Genomic DNA, 25,456 nt, shown 5'->3' on the forward strand with positions numbered 1-25,456 from the left:
AAAATTTTCCACCAACTGCACAGCGCCATGGTAACGTTTCTATTTTTTTATTTTATTTTGTAGACCATAAATAAAAGTATTTACGTTATTAAAGTCGCTCACCTTTCTCGGGTAGTCATTACCAAATTGGCGTGTCTTGGTGAAAGGTCTGTGGTATTTGGTAAACGGTTTAGCAATATATCTATATATTTCTTCCTCGGCTGGCGATTGTTAAGCCTTCGAAAGAAACCTGCTGGAGTTTTAGACCGTTGGCGTTTTGTGGTATAGTAGTGGAATAAAACATTCAGATTTTTCGTAATCCAATTTTGTTGATAGGGTTGTTTTCACTCATTTGATATTCCATTGTATATTTAGCAGATGCTGCTCAAAGTGCACTAAAAGCCCCCGAGATCTGGTGGCGCAGAATTTAGACGTGGAAAATCCCATTTCGTAGTGCGACGAAACCTACTTAGGTGACCATTAAGGGGAATTGAAAATTTCCCCCGTTGGAGTCGTATACGAGTGTCAGATGGTTCTCTCTCTCTCTCTCTCTCTCTCTCTCTCTCTCTCTCTCCTCTCTCTCTCTCTCTCTCGCTTCTTACGATCCCCCTCTCCCAATGTATCTTAGTAATCTCCTTGTTATCCCCTTTTTGACGTCTTGTCGTAAAACTCGTCCTCGCCTGGTGGGGCGCTATGGAGCCATAGGTATTATGATAGTAGTGGATGGGAAGTAGCGAGGAAAATCCACCAGGTGCTATATTTCATAGTCTTCAGTATCTGTAAAAGGCTTGTCCATTACGCTTATTCTTATTTGATATATGCGCCCTCCACCGTATTTTGCTAATTTATTTGAAAGAACACAATGCAGATCTTTATGGTAAAATAAATGATGTTGATTAGGTTTTTTGAGTTGAAAATGTACAGAAAAAATTGGATCTAGTGTGAGGTTTCGGTTGAAAGTAAGTACTGTATTGGAAGGTAGTTTCCGTCACATAATTTTGTAGATAAAAATCTAGTGCTCTCATTTGTCTTTGCTATAGAAGACAAATGGTTTAACTCGTCTCTGTCCCATTGAAAAAAAAAATATCAGCTCTTCGTTTAGGAAATAATGTGAAGGGTTGAACACAGGTATCTTTTGAAAGAATGATAATTTGACAGCAAAGGGAAATTCTTTCCGGGGGCGAGCTGAAATATTCAGAAAGAAAGACGAGGGAAGGAGAGGAGGGGTGGGTCCAACCCCCTAAGGCCTAGTTCTGAAAATCTTCGATGGGTATTACGTTAATGCTACTCTTGTTTTTTTTTTTTTTTTTTTTTTTTTTTTTTTTTTTTTTTTTTTTTTAATCTCGTTCAGTTTCGTAGAGACAGGTAGGGTCAGACTACTTAATTCTTCGCTTGGTATCCACCATGACAAGAAATGTTTCTGCCTTTTTTCTACCTGGTTCTAAGAAGTTGGGTCATGGTACATTCTTTTTCGTAAGACTGATAGTTTGTGTGTATGTGCGTGTGTGTGTGTGTTGTGTGCGCCTTATTCGTAGCCTGTATGCCAAGCTACAGAAGCGTATATTCAGTGCCTGCATGTGTTACAACACATTTTATCGATTGCGATATAATCAATATGGAAATGCTCATACTTAGCATATGCGAAATAACCATTTTTCGATGCTCAGAAAAGGTAATTGATAAAGCAAATCCACTTGGAGTTTTTCTATAAGGAGTTAACGTTTGTTGTCAGTTCCGTTGAAGAATATCCGCAGACACTGGCGAAAGTTCTCATCGGAAGGAAACTTGATGCATTGTAACATTCTCCTGCAGAACAGAACAGCTGGTTGGTGCCGGCGGCGGCGGTGGCGGTGTTGGTGGTGGCAGCAGCAGCGGTAAGGTTTGGTCAGCTCGCAATGGCGTTTGTGGCGGTCTTTTAAAAGGCTTCCGGCCGCTTCCGCTTTTATTTTTATAATATGAACACATTCTCTCCATCGCTCCTAGCGCCATACTGTTGGCAGTGGCACAAGACTAATCGGATGGGAGATCTGGACTATTTCTGCCTCTCTCTCTCTCTCTCTCTTTCTCTCTCTCTCTCTCTCTCCTCTCTCTCTCTCTCTCTCATGGATGTGTCAATGATCATAGCTGATGTGACGGCGGTATATGTAAATCAGTCTGTCATCGAAAGGTTCACGTGAACTTAAAACTTATCTGTGGTGGATCTTTATTCTATACATACATGAATACATACACACACACATACATACATAAATACACACACACATACATCATACATAAATACACACACACACACACACATATATATATATATATATATATATATATATATATATTTATATTTATATTTATATATTTATTCAATACGCACACATACAAAACGATAACCACATAAACGTTTCCATGCACCTACATTGGTAATTATATTGATATTATCTTGATGAATTATTCCTTCGCGAAGCGACGCATCTGTCACCTAGTTGAAAGAAAGAAAGAAAAATCTTGGCATCTGAGGTTCTGTGAATTTAGTGGTGCTGTGGGAAGAAGCTGCAGAGCAGACCGAGACTCGACCTGCCTGTCTGCCCAGTAGTAGGTCCCCTTTATGGCCGTAACACGTAGCACTTCCCCATTTTCCTTTTCCCCCCATATACATTCTCAATTATGGGAAGGAAGGGGGCTCACAGTCCCCCCTCCCTTCTTTTTCCTTCTCAAGTCTCCCTTCCATCTTATTTTCTTTTTTTGGTTATAAGATTCAGTTGTCAGGTTGGGGAATGAATTGCGAGGAGGCTGCTTAAGTTTCCCCGTTATTGAAGTTAATAACAGTCGAATTGAGGTCGTATTTGATTCTGGGGTCCCTCACGTCATCTTTTATAATATCCTGTGTTCAGGTAAAGAGGAGGAGGAAAGATGATGATTCTCCCGCCCCGTAATTTTACCTTCTAATTACCGGAAGGAGCTGCTTCCGGATATCATCTTTGCTCCTCCTCCTCCTCCTCCTCCTCCTCCTCCTCCTCCTCCTCCTCCTCCTCCTCCTCCTCCTCCTCCTCTCCTCCTCCTGTGAAGGCTTGCTCCCCATATACAGATTCGGGAATAATTTGAATGACAATAGCTGCATATGAATGCCGCCGCCTCCAGTACTTTATCTATAGTGATTCCAAATATTTGAATGTCTAAACTTGAAGCCTCTGTGTGTGTGTGTGTGTGTGTTTGGGGGGGGAGAAAGGTCAAGGGACGGTTATGTAATTTGGTCGAGATGGAACACTAGAATTCTAGGCGTCGTTGCATGTAGATCTTTCCCCTTTAAAGTGACATTAGCGTCAAGATTTCCCCCGCTTGGCATCGGAGTTAACCCTCAAAGATCGCTGCTCGTGAGCTGCTTTTGTCGCTGTTTGTAGATGAAGTGCCGTTTCGTGCTGCGATTTGCTCGGCTGAAGGAAATAGAGTAGTACCGTTGGTTGTGGAGAGATTGAGGTGAACCAGTATGCTGGAAGTATAGTTGAAGTTTCCTGGAAAATATTCTCTCTCTCTCTCTCTCTCTCTCTCTCTCTCTCTCTCTCTCTATGTGAGGTAGAATTTTTTTTTATACAATTGGCAGTAGGCGGACATCGCTTCACCGGATATTGATTTGCGTTATAATTTTATATTTATTACAGTAATGGCCTTAATTTTCTTAAGGATTTTTGTTCATATCTTACGAGATCTTAACGTTTTAAAATAAATTCATGTATATTAAAATACATTTTCCTTCTCATTGGGTGCTGATTTTATTCAGGAACTCCGGAGAATTTTATGAGGTTGACTCAGGTAGTTCCATTATATAATATATATATATATATATATATATATATATATATATATATCTATATATAGTATACACTTATATTATTGGAACTAAAAATGTCCTTTAATATCTAATTCGCTCTACCTCGGAATTAATATATTTTTCATATATGTAAAAACTGATGGGGGATTTTTTTTTAGCGAACCCACGAGAGGACGAAATTATTATCAACTAAAAAAATTCTCTTTCGGTTTACATATATGAAAATATATTAATTCCGAGGTAGAGCGAATTAGATATTAAAGAACATTTGTAGCTCGAATAATTTATATGAATCACGGGGAAGTGAAGTGATTAATTATTCTATTATATAATATATATATATATATATATATATATATATATAATATATATATATTTATATATTATATATATAATAAGTATATATATATCGAACTACAATATCCTTTAATATCTAATCGCTCTACCTCGGAATTAATATCATATATGCTTAACCGAAGGGGAATTTTTTCCTCGATAATAGACTTACTTGCCTTGATCTAGGCAAGTCTATTATCGAGAAAAAATTCCCCTTTCCGGTTAAGCATATATGAAAATATATTAATTCCGAGGTAGAGCGAATTAGATATTAAAGGACATTGTAGCTCGATATATGTATATGAATCACGGAAAAGTGATATGACTTATATATATATATATATATATATATATATATATATATATATATATATATATATATATATATATATATATATATATATAATATCGTCAGACTTTGATTCGAGTCGTAGTTCAATGCATGAGAGAGAGAGAGAGAGAGAGAGAGAGAGAGAGAGAGAGAGAGAGAGAGAGAGAGAGAGAGAGAAATATTGTAATTGCTTACACAATCACGTTTAATATTAGATCTTTGTACCGCTAGAGCCGGACCAAAAACGATAGAATTAACATTAATTAGGATTTCAGAGTGAAGGAAAAAAAACAGTTTATTTTTACTTATTTCAATTCGGTTGAGCGGCCCAGAAGACGACCACGCCCCAAATTATCCTCAGTCAGTGTAACTGAATGGGAAGGGAATGCTGCGTGTTGCTGCTCATCATTTTGAAGTAAGCCAGCCGCCTCCCACTCTTCCTCCTCCTGTTGCTCCTCCTCCTCCTCCTCTTCTTCCTTCTTATTTTTCTTCATTCTCCTCATAATTTTCGGAGATCGCCATGTATGTAATCGTTGTTGCTGTTGTTGTTGCATCTTGGCTAGAGGCCGGGAGACTTTGATCTCACCATCATCGGCTCTTTGCCTGGGTCGCACCGTTACTTTATCCCTTGGTCAAACGGGTTTCTCTCTCTCTCTCTCTCTCTCTCTCTCTCTCTCTCCTCTCTCTCTCTCTCTCTCTCTCTCTCGTTTTTTAAAAGGCAGATCCATGCAACCAAGATACTTTTCCTCTTTCGTGCATCCGAATAATCCCGTCAAAACATGCTTGAAATAAAGCGGAGAAAAGAAATTATGAGATAGTGAGAGAGGTTCTTGACGCTCACTGACTACCTTGATTATAATGTTTTTTCTTCTTGTACCATGATTAGCCAAAATGATGGAAGTCATAAGCAACGACCGTGGTTCAAATATTGCTCTCTTTTTTTTTTTTTTTTTTTTCTTTTAACGCGCTACAGATTTAACAAGCAAGATATTATAAAATGATGTAAGAATATAATAACTATATCATCAAAGTGCTGTGTATATCTGATAACGGTTAGCTTTGGCATGTGATTCATTTTGTTTTGTTAGATTTCAACCAGAACGCTATTGGAAATTAATACGAGATCTAAACAAACTATCAGGACTTTCACCGTTATTGTTTCATGGGAAAATGCCCACTCTTCATTTCTTTTTTTTATTCTGCCAGACTTTCGTACCCATCTCTGTCACCGAATGCCATGACTAATCCTTCCCTTCCGCATTCCCCCCCCCCCCCCCCCCCCCCCCCACCCCCCCCCCCCCCCCCCCCCCCCCCCCCCCCCCCCCCCCCCCCCCCCTCCCCCCCCCCCCCCCCCCCCTCGCCTACCCTACCCCAGATCTTTCCAAATGAAGTAAACATTGGACACTCAGTGAACGTCAGATTTTCAACACCGAGAGGCCAGTGAGAAGGAAAAGGAAATACATTGCATGCTTGTGGTCAAGTTTCAGCATGAGCTTCCTGAAGGTTGGCCCGGAGCTGTGCGATTAGTATTTGCTTGGAAGGAGTGAGGTGGTCGACTTACGGCTTTTTCGAAAGCTAGACAGGTTTCTGTCTTTCCTACGAAAGCCAAATGAAAAAGTTCGCTTTTCCCTGTCTGTGTAATGAATTACAACTCCGTGATTCCATTCTTTTTGTGGCATTTACAGTTTTTATGGCTAATAGAGTTAACTTTTTACCTTGGTTTTTATTAAGCCGGAGGTGTCTGTTGCTTTATAAGAAAAATACCTAATATATCACGTGAATGTGACCTGTAGATATTGTATGTAATACTGGTATTGAGTTTTGGTTTAACATCATTTATCCAAATTATTATTATAGTTAATGTTCTAGATTGGATCGTAAGAGTATGGTACATTGGAAAGGCGATTGAACATTCAGAATAATATTTTATTAAGAATATATTTACATAAGTACGATTTGGATTAACCACAGTGCAACCAGGAAATGATGATTTGCAAGTAAAGCATGGCATATTTCCGATGTAAGATTACATTAGTTTTCTGTTAATTTTCTATTACTGAACCAGTTTTTTTCTGGTTGGTCCCACTAAAAACCACGTCGATTAATATCATGGCATGAGGTCTGTTATCTGCAGGATTCGGCCATTAGCTCCCACGTGCGGAGAGCACCAGGATTAATAGAGTGCACATCGGTGAAGAAGTGAAGAAATGAATGGCGCCATGAATGAAGGCAGATGAGATGGTCTAAACCACTTCTTTTTATAGCCTTGTGAGGAAGGTTCTCTCTCTCTCTCTCTCTCTCTCTCTCTCTCTCTTCTCTCTCTCTCTCTCTCTCCTCTCTCGTCGAAAGGAATGTGGATGGGTTTTATCGGCAATACAAGTTGTGCTGCGCTCCTGCAGGTTCTGAACTCGAGAGAATTAACCAATACAAATGTAATCAGTAGTGACATTGATAATTCCTCTGTCAGATTGAACTGGGATTGCCAAAATTTTAGACCGTTTTGAAGATGGAGCCTCGAAGTTACCTAAGCAATAGAACCACGAAAGCTCCAGACTCGAGTCTTGAGTAAGTGCAACGGGCAAATAAAGGCAATATTCTCCGGTAGAACTAAAACGCACGAATAACTATGTCATTAAACTCCCAGTTGAGTTCTAGCACACCTGGTTCAGATTTTCAGCTGCCTGGTAATCCCGTTGTTTTGTGCCCCAAACTACTGAACTGACTGTAACGCATCTGCCTGTCTTCAGCGCTTATAAATTGTTATCTTTTTATTTCATTATTATTATTATTATTATTAGGTGTAATAGTAGTAATCTGAGGTGAAGACAATACTGCTTGATGTTTGTTTAATATACTTTTCTCTCTCTCTCTCTCTCTCTCTCTCTCTCTCTCTCTCTCTCTCTCTCTCTCTCTCTCTCTCTCTCTCTGGAGGTCTGACATGTGACCTTTCAAATTAAATGCAACAGTTTGTTAGTTGTTTGGTAACATGCATAGGCGAGGCAGGTGTTTATAATTAAAACAGGGGCATACTGAATAAATTGGCATTTGCAGAATATTTTTTGGTTATTTTTGTTGTGGCATCATGATGTTGATTATATTAGTTTATGTGAAGTGTGTTCCTGAAATTTGATTTTATGTGGAGACTCATCCTAAAAATGTGATTGAGGTGGCATTTACTTAGTTTTGATTTCCGACTTTGGTGTTTCTGTCGTGTAATTTAATATTTTTAGAGCTTGAACTAATCAGTACCTTCCCAGTAATAGGTGTGAGAATTAACTTCATTACAGTCCTTTAAATGACTTAATAGTAGTTCGGCTCGCCTTGACGTCTTATGATAATGCATTCGATTATTTTATTGAGTTTAACATTATAAGTATGGACATATTTGCGGTTGCATTTTTATGAGAGAGAGAGAGAGAGAGAGAGAGAGAGAGAGAGAGAGAGAGAGAGAGAGAGAGAGAGAGAGAGAGTAATGGTGGCCCTTCTGTGGAGGGCCTGATTAAATGCTGAGTAATTTATTAGGTTTTCAACGAGCCATAACTCCTCTTCCTCTCCCTTCTCCACTCTTCTATCCCTCTTCTTGGTTATTCTTGACGTTCTGTGGATGGGAATTCACACATCGCCTCTATCTTCTTTTCCGAAGTCCCCCCCCCCCCCCCCCCCCCCCCCCTCCCCCCCCCACCCCCCCCCCCCCCCCCCCCCCCCCCCCCCCCCCCCCCCCCCCCCCCCCCCCCCCCCCCCCCCCCCCCCCCCCCCCCTCTTGCCACCCTTCTTCCTCCATCTTCATCAGCTGCTTCAAAATTGTTAGATTTTTGCCGTTGATATTTTCTCGTAATATATTTCAGTTATGTACTAGACCACTGCCGTTGAATGGTCCACTTGGTCGAGTGTTATCGCGAGGGCTGGTGGTAGTTTCGAGACAGATGTTCGGGGGACAGGTGTTTTGGGTCGCCTCCGCTTGGTGTGCAGTGCACAGATAACAGCAGGCTGTGACATCATCCTCTTTATATATATTTGACTCCTCCGTTTCCTTTCGTTTCCTCCTTTTTCTTGGTGGTCTCCACGTGTTATTGCTGTTTGTACTTTTACCTTTTTATTAGTTTCGTTTATTTTGGAAGGCATCATCTTCAAGACTTGATCGAGAGGGGTTATCAAGCGAAAACATCGTCAAGTATACACAGTTTCAACTCCTTGGGACAAACATACACGTGGAACTGCTAGCCTCATCCCGGCGGCGTCGACCTTTTAAAGGCATTGCCTTATCTCTCTCTCTCTCTCTCTCTCTCTCTCTCTCTCTCTCTCTCTCTCTCTGGAGGATTCGAGTGGTGATGTTGATAATGCGGGTTGTGAAGCTTTTCAGCCGAGCGTTTGCTGAGATCCGAAGGGGTTAGAGGAGTTGAGTTGAAAGGAGTCCTTTTCAGAAAAATTCGTAGTATCTCGATGGGAGGATTTTTGGTACCTGCTTTGGGGGCTTTATCGGAACGTGATGATTCGAAGACCCTAAAGGTAGATCCGTTTCTTCTGTATTTTTTTTTTTAGTGATTTTATTTACAAAATAGAATGAACGCAATACATCCGTATTTGGATTGATTTGTAGTTGGTCCTATGATTTATGGGATATCTGTTTGTAATGCTCTCTCTCTCTCTCTCTCTCTCTCTCTCTCTCTCTCTCTCTCTCTCTCTCTCTCTGTGCATCTGGATATTGGAGTATAAGCAGTAACTTTCTGTATGGCAAAATACCGAGTGTCGATTCTTAAATAGTTGAACCCTGCCGTGTTAAAGAAGAAGAAAATGGCCGAGTCTAACAGACTATTATCAGGTTGGTATGCGCATGACATCATATAGTGGTGGCGGGTCGTTTGGTCCCATGCCACCACCCGCTTTTTTCTCCGTTTATCTCACTTTTCTCGCCCTGTGTCTTTCTTCTCCACAAGCTTTTGTTTAGATGATATTGCTGGAATGTGCGCTTTGACGTCGTGTCATCTAGTTTATGCTCTTTTGGGTGGCGTTTATCATTTGTTGTTTGGTCATATGAGAGATCATGTAAATATATGGAATGGTGAAATGTATATTGGCGGTTGCGTTTTATTTGTAATCGCTGAATTATGCACGCAAGCATATTTTGCCTTTGAGGAAGATTGCAGGCACAGTCTGTGGTTTCGGTGGTTTGGTTCAAAAGATTATTATTTACTCTTGATTATCCTGTAGCGTTCCGCATCGATAAATAAATGCAGGAAACCGGTGCTAGAAGATGGCTGGTGATTCCGATCGAAGTGTTGGCGTCTTATTTTTTTTCTTTCAGATTCAGTGTTCTTCGATGTCAGTACGTGTAATCATAGTGCGAGAAGGTTCTTGTATGCCGTCGTTTCTTGTTGAGATAAGAGATAGGCAACGCCAAGGTCTAGAGAATATAGAGCATACTCTATAGAGTCTAGACCTTCGGCAACGCTTTCGGGAAGCATAATTATTCCCCAACTGTAACGGAGTACTGACTTAGGAAGATGGTTATCCAAACCGCTTTATAAGGACCTAGGAAGATGGTTATCCAAACCGCTTTATAAGGACCTAGGGAAGATGGTTATCCAAACCGCTTTATAAGGACCTAGGAAGATGGTTATCCAAACCGCTTTATAAGGAAGGTTCCGTAACGGATCTTGTGCGTTCGTTTACCTGCATGGGTCTCTTTAGGCTAGGCGACCCGAGAGGTGGTTGAGTGCGTGCTTGCTTGCTTGCTTGCACGCGCGCCGTATTCCACGAGATTTTTCGTTGATCGATCATCCAGAGAAGTTGCTTCCTTGCTGGCTTCAGGGACCATCTGTGTTCGTCACCGTTGTCCATGCGTGACAGGCTTCTTTTCTTTTGATGTTCTGAGGGTCAGTTGCGGGTAGAGAGAGAGAGAGAGAGAGAGAGAGAGAGAGAGAGAGAGAGAGAGAGCAAGCGAGCGAGCGTGTAATTGCAGTTTGTAAATCGAAGTAGAGAGGCTTTGTGGTAGTCGCGTTGTCGAATTCATTCGTCCGTATGGGCAGGTGCTGCTCCAAGTGGTTTTTGCCCCTTGAGTTTAGTGACTAAAAACAGGTAGAAAATTTCGAAAAGGAATTGTATTTTTCTGCGCGAGACACGCGCGCGCACACACACACACACACACACACACACACACACACACACACACACACAAAGTTGAATAGATCTCTCTTAACTTTTTGTATTGTTAGTTTGTCCATTTGTTTATAATCTAAACAACCTCACTTTTACTTCGACAACAGTTATGTTCTTTTGATTTTTCCAGAGAAATTTTTTTTATGATTTTTATGTATACACTTATTCAGTTTAGTTATGATAAAGCTCTTGAAGAGGCCTGGTGGAAGGCGAAATTGTCGAGCTACTGGAGTCTTTTTATTTTCTTTTTCTCTTGTGGACCATATTGACATATATACATATGTACACACAAACATATCCACCCACCTACCCACCTTTTCTCCTTTAGTTGAGTTGTGCCGAAGGGTAGAACCTTCCGGTATACAGCAGCTAACCTTGTGCCCTTTTCTTGACTCGGCTGGAACCCCTTCACTGCCAGGTCGACTGGTGGATGACAGGCCGGAAAGGAAGTGCGGATCTAGCTAATCGGAGCCCCAGTGCCCCATTCATGAAATTCATTAGGTTTGCAACAGTCATGACACTTCAGGCCTCCTTATCTCTCTTATCATCGTTCGTAGTGATTCTTGACCTTTACTTCCCTTCTCTTCCCCCTCGCTTCTCAGTCGATTTTCAATACTAGTAATAGTACTTGTATTCACGGTCTAGGTATATCTAGACCGTGCTTGTATTATGGTGGTAGCGTGTCTTGGTTCGCAACTGACTGCCCGTGGTCGATTCCTGACGAGGACTGGACTAGTTGGCGCCAACTCAAAAAATCCAACATTCCTTTGTTGGTCGACTGTTGTGGTTGCATGTAGAGTGCTGAGAGAGATAGAAAGAGAGAAAAAAAACTACACGCGGTGTTCATGCTCCGTCAGTAATGTGTAACATCAATACGGGAGAGGCCTCGATGAGGTAATCCGAACACCATTGGGGTAACACCATTTATGAAATATTCATACACGTAGAAGTCGTCTCTCTCTCGATATATATATATATATATATATATATATATATATATATATATATATATCGAGAGAGAGATGAGAGAGAGAGAGAGAGAGAGAGAGCCACGAGGTTGTCGTCATGCCTGAACTCGAGCGGTCGAAGGCCCAGAAAGGGAAGTAGAAGAACCCGTGGAGGGAGGTGTCTTACTCCATCCCTTTGTGGGCATAGTAAGTGAAAGGTGGAAGGCACATTGCCCCCTTGGCAACTTTAACCTGCTGCATCCGAGGAGGATGGGCCATTACTTCCTAGGGTTACTTGCCACCTGACCACAAGGTCACATACTTTTAACCTCGTTGGCCGGGTCTCGTTTCACTCGAGGATGACTTCGTCTTGGAAGTGTCGATGATATATCGTTCTGACTCCTCGTAGAACTCGGCTTGTGGAGTTTTGTCGCCTGTATTCGGAAAAATTCTCTCTCTCTCTCTCTCTTCTCTCTCTCTCTCTCTCTCTCTCTCTCTGGCGCAAGTTGGTTATTGAATTAAACCTAATTACCCAACGAAAGGGTTTATAGTACGGGCGTCAAAGAAAATAAATGTAGTATATACTGTTATTGTGATTATAAATGTGCCTCCAATACAGTAAAATGCTCACACGGCCTCCATAGCCTCTCGTTTCTTCCAAGAATTCTCGAGTATTCCGAGAATCTACTCCAGCCTTTACAAGAGAGAGCTCATCGACTCGAGTTGAACGGCTAGCGAGGGGATGTTCCAGTAAGAAGAAAGGCTTGTTGCTGGTGGATGGATGGAGAGTCCTCATGGAAGATGGCCTGTGTATGTGTATGTGTACGTGTGAGTGTGCGTTTGTGTCTGCGGCTGTGTGTGGGCGGGGCCATCCCAGTCTACACTACAGCATGTGGTCCTCCAAGTGGTGGACTAGCTATCGGCTGGACGCCAAGCTCGCCTGGACAGTGCTACTCTTTGGCTAGTTTAGGACTGAAAAATATAGCACAATGAAAGTCTGTAGTTAAATTGAGGTAATAGACCCAATGGTAAAGTTTTGTCGACTGGCAAGAACGCGTTGAGGAGGATTGCAGTTGTTTCAGTCTAACATGGTAGGTTTGGTGTACCCGCCGCCGCAGGATGAGTCCATGGCGGACTGGACGTTCTAGGGGAGGTTGGGGAGGGTGGGGGTACCGGTTTCCATGGCGACGGCTAGGGAAGCCTACTTAGGTGTATGATGCATAACCTGTGGAATGCAGCAGTTTTTTCCTTTACCCTTTTTCCTGAACAGACGTTCAAACGGTCAAGCGAGATTAAAATCTTGGGAGGAAATGGTTTAGTAAAATTGGAGGCGGTTTGGAATTCCTTTGAAGTAGTTGCTTACCGTATTTCTGTGTTTTCAGTATGGACTGAAAGAGAATTATAGTTGTCATGTCTTTTCGTATATGGATATTCGAGGCAATCTTGTTGAAATGCAATATTGCAAGTAAATGAAGCGTTCTTTTTCTAAAACCTTGTAATTAATGTCAGCAATAAGGGACTTTACCATATATAAGAATCTAAACGGTAATGAACAAGCCAGCTTGTAGAAATTTGATGTTATGTTTGGAAGTTCAGTAAGATACAACATTCATACCAAGCATATGATTTTAGGAACTAATTCAGACGTTAGCCAAGGCCGTTGTTTACTTCAAGTAACAAGCTATGCTAGTATAAATCGTGTGTTTATGTAAGCTATTCAGACTCGTGGATATGTTTAGCAAAAGGATTCAAAATGTTTCGTGACTGTGCCTCAGTTAAGCGGTGAAATAATTTTCTATCTGTAAGGATCGCATTACCTTCCCATAGCAAGAAAAAAAGAGTAAATCCAAGGAAATTAGGTATCCATTTAAAAGAACCGTTCAGGCTAACGAGGCTCTTTTATTTTGTAAATGTAGTCTTTAGTTTTCTTGGACATGGCACTTCACTTCGGCCACTACATGTCCGCAGTCTTAAATGTTAATTTAGTTTTGGTATTTAGTGTTTCGTAACTTTAAAATCGAAAAGTAAACTACGTCTTCGGGATCTACAGTAAAATCGTTGTTTTAGTTGCCAAATCCGTCATAATGGAAAGAAAAACTGAATGGTATTCATGGTTTTGTTCTTTTGTTGATATGGGTAGCTATATGCTAATTAATTTTGATAGCCAGCTAGTTTTCTCTGTGCACACCTACAAGTCTCGGCTATTTACTTTGTCCATCCTTATTGTTAACATTTTTATTTTTCTCCATAGTATCCCTTGACTTATAGTTATTCAAAAATAGCAGCCCGTACAATCTGTATATTCATCGCATATTCGGCGTTTGTATTTAATATACTTTAGTATCTGTAAAATGAGGGGGTTACTCAAATAATTGTTCTTTGTTTAATGTTGGAAATGCCTGTGTAACTTTACACAGCTGGATTCATTTTAGTTCGTCGGAATCATTTCATTTTGCGTGGCTGTAATTCAACACTGCCCTCCCTAGAAGAATCCCGATAGCTGTCGGCTTCACTGCGATAAATCAGGAAGGAGAGAGAGAGAGAGAGAGAGAGAGAGAGAGGACGTATTTAGATTTCGAATAATTCGTTATTTATCTGTATATTTAGTTTGTACTTTATATAAAAACACTACTGGCGTCTCATCCTGACGTAACGTCTTCATGAAGATTGTGATTTTAAATGCTTTCCCACTTCTTGTAAATGAAAGGCTATTTACAATTTGAACTGACTGAAATTGAGAGAGAGAGAGAGAGGATGAACCAGGGTGGACGAGTTAAATGGCCCTGAGGACTAGGGTGACGTCATTCTCCCTTTTGCATCCATTCGTCCCGTCCTGGGATCTCCCCAACCCACCCCAGCGCCCACGCATTATCCCTAGATAGGCACCACCCTTTCCTCCTCCTCCTCCTCCTCCTCCTCCTCACAGCCACTCGCTTCAAGTTTCTGCTGATGCGAAGATATGCAAAAATGTTTCCGTTGCGGGAACACGGCAACGAACGTGCCAAGCTAAACCGTCACTGATTAGCGGAGGTTCGCTGTAACGAGGTAGCAGGCACGCCGCCGTTACGATGAGGATTTGTGTTGGGTGGACCGCCGACTCTGTCCCGACAAAAAAAAAAAAAAAAAAAAAAAAAAAAAAAAAAAAAAGTTGGCTTCACAATAGCCGAAAATATATATTATGTATAATGCGTGTGGTTGTGCATTTGTTTGGCAGTTTTTTTATTTTCATTTTTTTCTCTCATCCCTTGACCTTTTGGCTGATGTTGGGGGACTGATGTCAACATTATGTAAATTTGAATTGAGTGGACGGTGTCATGGTATTCGCTTCTAAAAAAGGAACACTCTCTCTCTCTCTCTCTCTCTCTCTCTCTTACGTGAGATAAAGTATTTGTTTCTCCTGTATATTTGGAACTGATATAGCAGCCTTGGCTGGTTGCCTCGGCATAATTTATAGCCTTGTCTAGTCCTTGAATTATGGGAAGGAGTGGGAGGGAAGAGGGAAGCCTTGTACCTTGATTCTGAAAGGTGGAAGATTTTTAGGCATCTGGGAGATTGGTTGCAGGGGGAGATCCAGGTCATGCTTGACATTTTTCGATGTAATGAAATACCATAAGTCATTGTGTCATTATTATTATTACTCCTTCAATTTGCTTTTATCGGAGCTTTCTGTGCTTTCTACAGTTGTTTAAGACACCCCCCCCCAAAAAAAAAAAAAAAAAAATTTAAAAAAAAAAAAAAAGTGAAATAGAAAACTTGACTTTTATAAAAAATATTCCTGATTGCAAGACCATAATTGTGTTAAGATCCGAATGTATCAATTGGAATGGAATATACTTCCTTGTATTCACGTTACTGTTGAGTGTGTCTCGAGATTTCCTCCCTTGAGGAGAACATTCCAGTTAGAATATGTACGTTACACCCTCGTGTTACGTAAGCTATAAGCTTTGTTCTTCTTATAGGTTGTAGGCAATGATGACTGTTACACCCTCCTAATATTTTCTTTCCTTTTCTTTCAGGTGACTGATTTGTTCTAACTAGTGCGGCTGACTAAAGTATTGAAGGTATAGTTGGGTCATTATTATTATTAATATTATCATTATTATTAATATTATTATTATTATTATTATTATTATTATTATTATTATTATTATTATTAGTATTATTATTATATTTAGCGGGGAAACTGTTCGATTTTCCTGTTCAAACGAACAGTTTCTCGAAAGCGTTTTGTATAGATTTATATTTAAATGTATGTTCATATACATAACTGGATTTGTTTCTCCAATATTATTATTATTTGACTTTCTCGGTAGAAGACCCTCTCTCAAACAAACTTCATTGACTAGAATGGCCGTCTGGATGGCCGTTGAGTTTGTATTGTAGTTTCTCGACCTCTCGAATGAGTTTCTTTGTAGTAGCAGGTAAATTACACATCAGCTGTCTTAGGTTCATTTATTCCTTGACGTTTCGTCAGGGCTTTTTACCATATTTCAAAAGGCGAATGAAGCCAAGGATACAATTATGTCATTCTATCCAATTTGTTTTCCTTATTATTATTATTATTATTATTATTATTATTTTATTATTATTTATTTATTATTATTATTATTATTATATTATTATTATATTATTTTATTGAAAGTCATGGCTTCATCAGCTGCATTCAGTTCAGATAGCTTTCTCTATTCTTGATAATAATTGGTATTTCAAGGTTACTGCATTCTGCCAGTAACTCGCTGATGGTTGTCATTCTCTGGGGGAGAGGAAAATAGTCGCAAACCGGAATTTAATAGGTTGTCCTAAGCGGTCGATTCATATAATTAGGCAGATTTGCGTTCAATTTGTTTCCCAATAATGCATCCCAGTCATTCTACCTAGTTTGTATTGTTGAGGTTGAATGCCGATAAGGACTGGGTGGTGATGTGCAGATAACATTATAAGCAGTGTCACATATTTTACTTTATGATCAGAGAAGGCTGCAGGTTGTTTAGAGATGCTGTTTAGGAGATTGTTGTGTGTGTGTATGAGAGAGAGAGAGAGAGAGAGAGAGAGAGAGAGAGAGAGAGGAGAGAGAGGAGGAGAGTAGGAGAAGAGAGAGAGGGGGGGAGGGAGGAAGGGATTGAGAGGGAGAAGAGGTCCCAATAATTGTTAAGCTAAACGTTAGTGTATTATATATATATTATCAAAGTAGAGGATCTTGATGAAACAAAGCGACATTTGAAACACTGAATGGAAGCTACCAGACACGCGTACGTACACGCGACGTCGAATACACAGGGATTTGGATTTGGGTTTGTGAAGAGGGTGTTGGTTTCGTGTTTAGCGAGAGTGCCAGGTCGGGTTTCGCGGGAGATAAGTGGCCCTTTAGGAGTGTCGCGTAGGGACGTTCCTTGTCAGATTAATGCTTGGCGTTTATGCCTTGCTGCATTAATTATGTTACTTATAGGCGTTTTGTGCAAGGTATGGTCGTAAGAGGGCACCGCTCTTACTTTTACCTTTAGTGGGATTTGTCTTATTTCACTTGTTGTTTTCACTTGGAGTAAATTGATGGAGGTATAGGAATTTTGACCGTTTGCATCAGTTTACCTTCATTTTTATGTATTTTGAAAAGGCATTTGTTGTATGCGAATAATTTTGTTTACAGCGTCCGAAGTTCATTTTGGCATTCTCGCAAAATAGTTAAAGCTAAATGAAATTATCCTTGGGCAAAGTAGGTGCAAAGTTCACATTGACGACGTGGTCTTGTCAAGTGAATTTTCATTGAACATTGGGCTGCCACAAAGAAGTGTTATTTCACCTTCGCTGTTTACCGTTCTCATAGATTTACAGACCTATTATAGCTCATGCGGACGATGCTGTATTAACCAACAAATCACAAGATTTTTAAAGATTGTTCAGTTGAATGAATTCTATACAAAGAGAGGTGGGATTCAAAAATAAATCTGGAAATAACAGAAGTAATGATAAAGTATTCACAAAGGGATGAAGTAACGTTAAATGTAGTAAGGGATGAGGTTCAAGCTTTATGAACGATAATTATTATAATATATTCAGTACATGTTCATTTGAGTTGGAATTAAGTGAAAGACGAGAAAGGGCGAATCGAATAATTGGCTGGAGGAATAAGATTCGGGAATCAAATAACTGAAATTGCTTACTAAAGTAGGTTATACATAGTCTAGTAAGAACTATATTACCATGCAGAAGACATTAATCTGGGTATGCCTTGGAAGATATGTATAAAAAGATTGTTGATTTAAGAATAAAGCTTTAAGATGCTGCCGATTTCCAGAAGTGCGATTTAAAGGGAAATGGAGATGGCATGGACATGTATGACCTTGCTATTCAGTCATCGTTGCTTGGAAATCAGTCATTTTGATAAAGTATCCTCTTGCACCTTTTAATTGTTTGGAATTTGGACCCATTCGTCCCGCTGACGCATTCTTTTGAAGAAGATTAACGAGAGAAAAATTCTATTTTTCTTTCCCTGAAACTCCGTACCAGTAGACTTTCAGTATAATGTAGCACAGGCTATTTTCCTGAGAATGAAAACCTGGTGGCCCCTTTCAAGTTATGGAAGGTACCGTATCCCCTTCCCTCGTTAGAGAAAGAACGAAGAAAAACTCAGGCTGTTGGCTGATCCCGGATTAGAACATAAAAAGGATCTGCATCGAGCGACATTCTTGTGTACTAAGAGAATTGACTGGTGGAATGCATGCTATGTGCGGGTACTAAGTATTAGTATTGGACGGTTTTCCGTGCCCCTACGTATTTCTCTCTCTCTCTCTCTCTCTCTCTCTCTCTCTCTCTCTCTCTCTCTCTCTCTCTCATCCATTGCACCTATATTTGCGCTCTCGAATAGCATCGTCTGTTTCGAAGAGGGTCGGTGGGTCCTGTCTCGCCGTCTTGTCGCCGCCGAATTTGAGTCGTACTCAGGCCATGTCGCAAGTGGGATTAGGTATGTAGGGATCCCACATGAATTAGTTATGTGGTTATGTAGGGATCCACATGAATTAGTTATGTAGGGATCCACATGAAAAGCTTCCCCTTGCTGACATGAGTTTTGTGTGGTTTTGTGGTTCCTTTTAAGGAAAGGGTTATTCAAGTTTAGACTGGGTGCTTCTCCTGTTATGGGAGGCTGTTTCTGCTTTCATGTTCCCATAGGAAGCTTGCCGCTTTTTCTATCCTGCCTGTGGTGATAATAGTCTTTTTATTTGCTTACTAGAGGAGTTTCTTTTTTAATATACATGTCTTTTTCATGGATATATACAGATATTTGTTTATTGTAATTACTTAGTATTTCAAGTTTTATTAAGTGAAATTTATGGTATTTCTATTTTTGACACTCATATCCCATTGTGTGTTTATGGAGGCTTGTATGTTTGGGGAACTTCAGTGTATCCTGTAAGTTTCTCTGGAAATTCCATGAAAAATATGTTCGCGAATATTGAGTCTTGATCATTGTACTTCAAAATTGTGATTACAAAGAATGTTTTCAGCTGTCACAGTCTAATTAAAACGCGTCCCGGGACAGACATCGGATCCACCCAGCCGCGATAACTTAATTGGTTTCCCCTTGCGTGTATTCCATTATTCGTAACGTAACACTGCCTTCATCCTTTCATCCTTTCGAGTGTGTCCGTGTTCCTTATCCAACCGGGCAAACATCCCCCTCTTGAAAGTCATAATAAAGCAGTGTCACACGTAAGGTTTTCTTTCCCATGTGGTGGTGATATGTCTCGCCACCGATAGAGCCAACATGTGTATGGTTTTTCAGACAAGCTGATATATTTGATGCCGTAAACAGTCGTCTTGGTATATTTTGAAGGCAGTCACACGCTACCAGTATTTTAAATGCTGTCTATTTGTAAATGTTCATGAATTCGGAAGTTACGCGTGAGCCTCAGTTCACTGCTTAGACATGAACTAATTTGAAATAGTTCACATTTGCCTTTTGTCTTCTTTCCAATATTAGAAATTGAAGATAGCTCTGTTAACAAGTTACCCAAGCAATTACGTGGTTTAAGTTTTATTGCATTTCCCCCATTTGTTCTTGTGCATTGTGATGAAGATGCGCGAATCCGGCTTGTTGCTAATATTGGCTGTTTGGTGTAAAATCTCATTATGCTGCAAAAAATGTTTGCCCCCATCTCTCTCTCTCTCTCTCTCTCTCTCTCTCTCTCTCTCTCTCTCTCTCTCTCTCTCTCTCTCTCTCTCTCTCTCTGATCTATGTATTTCATTAGTCTCGAAAGGCATCTGTAGCATCGGCGGAACATGTGCCCAACCATGTGGGAACGCCCTTTCGAAAAGCAGCAGACCCTCAGTAACTCTCAAGTGGGTCCAATTTTTCCACTAATGGCTGTCGGGGCTCCATGCGCCTGGTGTCTCAGATTAGCCAAATACCACATTCTCTCCATATCGCCAGTCTAATTTATCTACGTATGTGGCATTTCAGCCTTCCTTGCCTCCGGTGTCAAAGCAGCACCTGTTCGAGAGCGTCTGACGAACACCTGATGGTTATGACCACGCCCTTAGATTAGCGCTAATCCGACTGTGCCTCCTTCAACACACCTTTCATTTATACCCCTCCCTATGGTGGCTGAGGGAGGTCGTCATATGGAAAGGAATGCTCGGCTCTCTCTCTCTCTCTCTCTCTCTCTCTCTCTCTCTCTCTCTCTCTCTCTCTCTCTGTCTGTCGCGTGATGCAGGTCACAGGTATGCCATTTATATCATGAATCGGGATGTGCCAACAAATTGGAAGCATATCAAGTTTTTTTTTTTAAACTAATAATCAGACCCACATCCGAATGTGCATGTCATGCGTTTGTTGTCAGGACCTACTTTTTATTTTTCCTTTTTTGGCTTGGTCTGATGACGTTCCTGGGATTTTTTAATTTTATTTATTTTATTTTTTTTATATTTTTTTTTGTCCACAATGAGCTAGCAAAGATGATTTCGCTGTTTTGTTTATTTACACGTACGTAGATGTTTCTCTGTAATTTTATAGATGTAATTATCTTCTCTGTCATATTTTCGATGCACTTACCGTCCAGTTATTTGCTCGGATTTGATTGTCAATTAAAGCGTTGATTATTGTGAAAGGGTAAAGCGTTAGGTTCACTGGGTATTGTCTCTTACATGAGAAGTGTAGACGATTGAGTCAGTGGCTGTGACCTTTCATTCATTTTCTTGGATACTGTTTTTTTCCCTTTATTTTATCTTTAATTATTCATTTATGATTATGAGTAAAACCATAAGGGAGACTAAATCGCAAAGTGTTTTATTTGGTAAAATTGATGTCTATGGTTTATTCTGAGAAAACTCGTTTTAGGTTGCATATCATGACCATTATTTATCAATTGTGTTTTATCAAGTAGATATTTAGCTCTTGAATGACGAAGATTGTACGTTTTTTTTTTTCCAGCTCGTCATTGATTAGTATGTCATGTGAAATAGAATGTGAAGTCATCCAGGACTAAACTTCAAGTTATTTTTTTCTTATTCAGTTGTTCTCTTTTATCAGTTGGTGAGTAATGGTAAAAACATTCCCGATATAATCATCTTTTATAAACTGTATTTTTAATTATTTTATGAAATTTATGTGATTACTTTTTTTAAGAGAAAGTGTCGTTCGATTTCGAACTGTTATGAGCCTTATTGCAGCACAGACATTGGATCGGAGCGTTCATTCATTATGGTGCTAATTAAGGTTCTGCATTTCCTATAAGCATTTCTTAATGAGCAACGGATACCTTTATTTTATATTTTAATGAATGAGAGAAGAGAAGTTTCGCTTCAAACATTTTTTTTTCTGGGAATTCTTTAGTATAAATATCCACGTTAGATAATTTTTTATTGATAATGGTTTTCTTGACAGTGAATATTTATTTGTTTTTATTGGAATTTAAAGTCAGTATTACCTTGGGCTTAAGTGAAGGTCAGTGATAAACTTCTTATGAACAAAGACACATCAACACTTGAGCAAATTTCTCTCTCAAGGTAGAGACAAATATTACATAGCATTTTTGGTTTCAGAAGACATGCATTTTTGAGGTGCACGGGAAAGTATGTGAGGCGTGTGTGTAGTAGGCGTTCCATTCAGTTCAGCTTTGAAAACTGTGAGCTGTAGACGTACGTCGAGGCCATTCAGTACTGGGTAGGAGTGTCACTTGGCTTTATTAAGTGATTTGCATTTTGAAGGGTGTGCGCGCTCGCTGCGAACATTAATACTAATGGTATACGTTTGAATTTGAAGTAATGAGCTCTGTCGTAATTGAAAGGTAATATTGATCAGAACACTGCGAGGAAATTGTATTTAAAAATGTTTAGTCATTTTCATCCACCGTTGTTTATTCGGCTCTGATTTTCTCTCTTTGCATTATAAGATGATTTGAAGAGGAACGTTTACTGGGAAAATTTGAGTTAAACTTATTTAACTCGACAAGATTTTCCATTGTTTTATCGAAAGCAAACACGAAAGTTGTAATCAGTGCGTTTAGTGTTTATTTCGATATCATTCACTTGTGGTAATCTATCAGAATGTGCTTCCATCAGTATCTATGAAGCACGCAACGATCTAGGCTTATCATGCTTATCGCCTGTCATACGATCAGTGTGGGTGTCAGAGTTGTATGAGGACGCTCGTTTGCGGCCACCCGAGAATCATTCATCCCAACAGATAAGGCAGACGCATTCGTGTCCTCTTATCGACTGTGAGTCATCGAGTTCATTAAGAATGGGAGTCATTTCGACCAGTGTTAGATTAGGTCTTTTGTCTTTTTGTCTCGCTTTGTATTTTATACAGCCTTGGTTTCTGGCTCGCTTGTGTCACTGTCCTGCCGGTCATTACTCGCATAGTCCATCGCTTTTGTTTTTTGTTGTTTGTTGCTCTGGCTGCGGTGCATTTGTTCTAGGCCATCAAACTTTCGAAGTGTTGAGTGCTTCTACGTCCGGAGTCAACTCCTGGTGTTAGCTTTGCCTCGCCGGCGAATGCATTTTGAACAGGTTTTTTTTTTATTAAAGCTTGTAACGACGGGTTGTTTGTCATTTGAGAGATTTTAAACAAGGGATTGAAAGCTGGATTTTCTTTTGCAACAGATATTCTCGGGGAAATTAGTGATGTTTGTTAAGCACTTGTGATCATTACATACCTTAAGCGAAGTTGTTTTTATCAAGGCCTGGATTTGTAACTGCTGTAATTTTTGTTGTTCATGAGCAGTGTTATTGTCAAGGTTCTTATTTTTCTTGAATGTTATCATCACAAGAGACAAGACTATTGTCTCATAATGAATAGTCCCCGCTTATTGTATTGCCTTTCTCCCTCAGACATTTCGCTGGCGGAAGGACTTTTGTTTCATTTCTCTCTCTCTCTTCTCTCTCTCTCTCTCTCTCTCTCTCTCTCTCTCAGCGTTAAGGAGTAGGCTTTACTTGTTTTCCTTGTCTCCACACTGTGTATGATTGCTTGATTGATGCTGAAGGTCTTGAGACGCTTATTTCGACAGAGTATGCTTTTACTATTGTCTTCATATAGTGCAGGAAATCGTTCATGCAAGAAGTCTACAAGGCATTTGTATCTAACACACACACACACACAAGGCTAGAGAAGACAATGCAAGGTAAGAGAGACAAGATAAGAGCAAGGCACGTCTCAAGTCTCCAGTCCCCTCTCGCAGATAGAAAGATTACAATGCTTTCAGTTCAACATAAACATTTGGTGCTTTGATCTGTGAGAAGAGCCGTTCAGGAGACAATCCCTGACTACCCTTACCACGAATACAGTCGGCCAAAGTTACCGTTACCCTCTGCGATAACTGGTACAAAAATTTGTAGAAAAAAAAATTATATTTTTATAAATATGTGATGTTTTAACCACGACGGGTATAAAACCAATGGACCCAGCCACTGCGAATCACTCCCGCACAAATAGGAACACTAAAAGTAAAAACCTTAACTTCTTCGCATTCATGAGATTGCTTTTATAAAATCGGTATCAAGAAATGACGGAACTCTCTTAAGACACAGTTGACCTTTGTAGCATTAACCCTTTTGAGTTAAGGTTTTTACGTTTGTGTTCGTATTTTTAAGGAATGATTTCGTAAGTGTGGTTGAGTCCATTGGTTTTATACCCGTCGTGATTGAAACAAAATATTATGAAAATTTATTTTTTTTTCTCCCAATTTTTATACCAGCTTATCGCAGGATGTAACGGTAACTTTGGCTGATAGTATTCGTAGTAAGTGTAGCCAGGGATTGTAAAAAAAAAGCACCAAATGTTTATGTTGAACTGAAAGCATTGTAATCTTTCTATCTGCGAGAGGGGACTGGAGACTTGAGACGTGCCTTGCTCTTATCTTGTCTCTCTTACCTTGCATTGTCTTCTATAACCTTCTGTCTCTCGTCTTCTTCCTTGCCAACCACCGGCTGCTTCTTATATGATCGCCTCCAGATCTCGAAAAATCTGACGTCTCAATATTAAAGTTAAAGTCTTCAAGATAAAGAGTCTGCTTGACATTAATAACTAAATTTCCAGAACATTTCTGTAAATTGAAGATTTAATATTCTATAAATATAGAAGGGGGGTTGGGGGTTACACACAAAATAATCCATCTTATAATTTAGACTTTCACTGTTAGTTTGTGTAGAAATCTCGAGCCCTTTACAAGCAATTAGGTACCATCTTGTGCCTCTGGGGAGCCATCCTGAGAGCTCTATATGTTCGCATATTTTTAAATAGATGGCTGTATTTATTGTAAAAGTATCTTCATTCACAGATCAATCTTATATGCAGGTTAGTAGAGATAGCCTTATCCAAGTCCTAGAGAGTTTTCTAGACCTTGGCCGTATCCATTCTTAGCATTTCAAGCGCGCTCGTGCGCCACATAAAAAAAACACAGTTTCTCTTCGTTAAAACAAAGTTAAAAGCCATTGTCTGGCCCGACGCGTCATATTTATTGAAAGAGTTTGAGGCCAGTTTCTTTACCAGGCGCAGTTTTATATTATATATTATTTTTATACCTCCGACTTTATTCTCCCAAATCCAGTTATAAGCTTATAAGATCCCGGCTGTGTTGTCTCAAGAGATTTTGTGGCTCCTGCCGAGAGGTATAAAAGTTCTTTCGCAGTCTTATGGTTTATGCTTCAAAATGGTTGGTGTGCGTTTTTTTGTTTGGCTTTTCATTACGATTCAGTCTTATAAGAATACGTTCTATATATTTTTCGTGATTGTAAGAATTTTCTATGTTTTGTTTTATCTGCCAAATTTGTCAAAAGACAGTGCTTGTAAATCGTACGTTTGTGGTGGACGTATTAGGTCAGATGTTGAGGAAGCTTAACCAATTGGAGATCCCGCCTATCCCCCCCTTATATCTTGTCGTCATACCCCTTGGAGGAATAACCATAACCCCTCCCCCCTCTCCCCCTCTTCTCTTTCTCTTGCTGAAGCGACAACTAAGGTGTGGACCGTAAGTGTTAAATTCATTTAAGAGAAGAGGAGGCTATGTAGTTGGCCCCTTGACATATTCCTCGCACAGTTTTCAGGTTGTGGTGTTGACATTGTGTTTTGCCACAGTGAATGCTTTGGCTTTGGTGGTAGTGTTTATCGAGGACTGTGTGCATCCCGTTATTGTGTTCTTAGTGATTGTGTCAATGTTTTTGTGGCATTAGAGTTATTTATTTTTATTTTTTATTTTTTTTTATTTTTTTGTTAGCATGTCGACTTTGAATGCTGCCCTGTGTAATTTCTAGTTGGCTTCATGATAAGCATTTCACTACTTCCAATTCGGTGATATTAAAAATAGAGAATGAAATGGTGTCTGAAAGCTACCATGGTTACTGCTGACATAAAGATTTCCTTAAAAAATTAACAGATATATTGCCCATGTGCAAAGC

General features: G+C 39.8%; 1 protein-coding gene across 14 annotated transcripts in view; it reads left to right on the forward strand.

The window, feature by feature from the left end:
- The window catches only part of LOC135220183 (protein hu-li tai shao-like), a 211,276-nt gene that overhangs the window by 52,659 nt on the left and 133,161 nt on the right, over positions 1–25,456 (forward strand). For 2 of the 14 annotated variants that reach the window (XM_064257588.1, XM_064257676.1), the window contains exon 2: positions 15,586–15,630. The exons of the other annotated variants lie outside the window; for them this stretch is intronic. The gene's annotated coding sequence lies outside the window, so the exon portion shown is untranslated. The remainder of the gene's footprint in view (positions 1–15,585; positions 15,631–25,456) is intronic. 14 annotated transcript variants of the gene reach the window in all.

This window comes from Macrobrachium nipponense, chromosome 11 (assembly GCF_015104395.2).
Source record: "Macrobrachium nipponense isolate FS-2020 chromosome 11, ASM1510439v2, whole genome shotgun sequence".
In the NCBI taxonomy this organism is placed as follows: Eukaryota; Metazoa; Arthropoda; class Malacostraca; order Decapoda; family Palaemonidae; genus Macrobrachium; species Macrobrachium nipponense.